At 60.7% G+C, this 1,304-nt stretch overlaps 1 protein-coding gene across 1 annotated transcript in view; it reads right to left on the reverse strand.

The window, feature by feature from the left end:
* The window catches only part of CDON (cell adhesion associated, oncogene regulated), a 41,454-nt gene extending 40,732 nt beyond the window's left edge, over positions 1-722 (reverse strand). The window contains exon 1 of the mRNA XM_021376084.1: positions 653-722. The gene's annotated coding sequence lies outside the window, so the exon portion shown is untranslated. The remainder of the gene's footprint in view (positions 1-652) is intronic.

Genomic DNA, 1,304 nt, shown 5'->3' on the forward strand with positions numbered 1-1,304 from the left:
GCGCCCGCGGGGCGCTGAGCGGGAGGGGGCGGCGGAGCGCGGAGCGCGTTCACGAGGCGCGCGATGCCCGCGCGGCTTCGCTTGGGCAGCTTTGCCCCGTGCAAACTTTCCCCGTGCAAATATCGCCCTGCACCTTCGCGCGTCCCGTGCGAGTGGAGGCTTGTTTGCTGCCTGAAAGTTGCAGAGCGAGCACCGTGCAACGGCCGTACCTGTGCAATCGTTGGCGGTGCACGGCGCATCTTTGCGTGCCCTGCGCAAGCTTGTTTGCAACGTGAAACCGCATTCCCGAGCGCTGCACAATGGTTGTACCCGTGTGAACGTCACCTGTGCAAGCTTTGGCCGTGCACTGTGTCTCAGTGTGCCCCCGCCGCAGGGAGCTGGACGCAAACGTGAACAGTGCATTCCTGAGCTCTGTGCAATAGCTGTATCCATGCAAACCTCACCGTGTGCTGTGCACCTCTCTGCGCCCCGTGCGAGCGAGAGCTTGTTTGCATGAAAAATGCATGTGCTGTGAGTGAGCGCTGCGCACACTTCCCTGTGCAAACATTACCCGTGCCCCACGCATCTCCGTGCCCCTGTGCAAAGGGTTTCCCAAGCCAAGGCTGTTCACGCACCCACGGGATCTGCTGCAAGCCCCTGTTGCACAGCTCACCTCTCTGCCCTCGCAGCGCAGGGCTCCTGCAGCCTGGCAGGAGCGGGGGCTGCACGCCGCAGCCTTTAAAGCAGCACGGAGGCTCTGGCATGGAGCTGTGCAGGGGCGTCGGGCAGGAGAGGGGGAGTTGTTTGAGACTTTCCAGAGCGCGGGGCTGGAAACGCTCCTCAGCACTGCACACATGCTCCGTGCATGATCCTCCAACTGATAACAGAGGGGAAAAAAAGCTCTGCTTGGGCAGACAGTGCTAAAACCAACAAAAGTGGGCTTATCTGGGCTTGGAGCGCGTCCAAGCGCAAACCGCAAGAAGATCATATTAAGCATTCGGGAAGCTCCCATCATTTGCAGCGTAATTTAATATTAACAGCTTGCTAAATTGCCCGGCATTAGACCTAATCTTTGGAATTAAACTCCGGAGCGGGGCGTCCCGGCTCCAGCGCTGCTCCCCATCCCGCGCTGTGCCCCAGCCCCGCTCTCCATCCCCCAGCCCGGCCGTGCTGCCCGCAAAGGGCTCCCCGTGAAAAGGCCTCTCAGTCTGCGGGGCTCTGGGCAAACCCTGCAGGCCGGCGGGCTCCGCTGCCCGGTGTTTACCAGCCCTAATTTTGTCCCTGCAGAGGTTTCCTGCAGGACGTCATTATTTCCACAAGTGCAA

Source organism: Numida meleagris, chromosome 23 (genome assembly GCF_002078875.1).
Source record: "Numida meleagris isolate 19003 breed g44 Domestic line chromosome 23, NumMel1.0, whole genome shotgun sequence".
Classification (NCBI taxonomy): Eukaryota; Metazoa; Chordata; class Aves; order Galliformes; family Numididae; genus Numida; species Numida meleagris.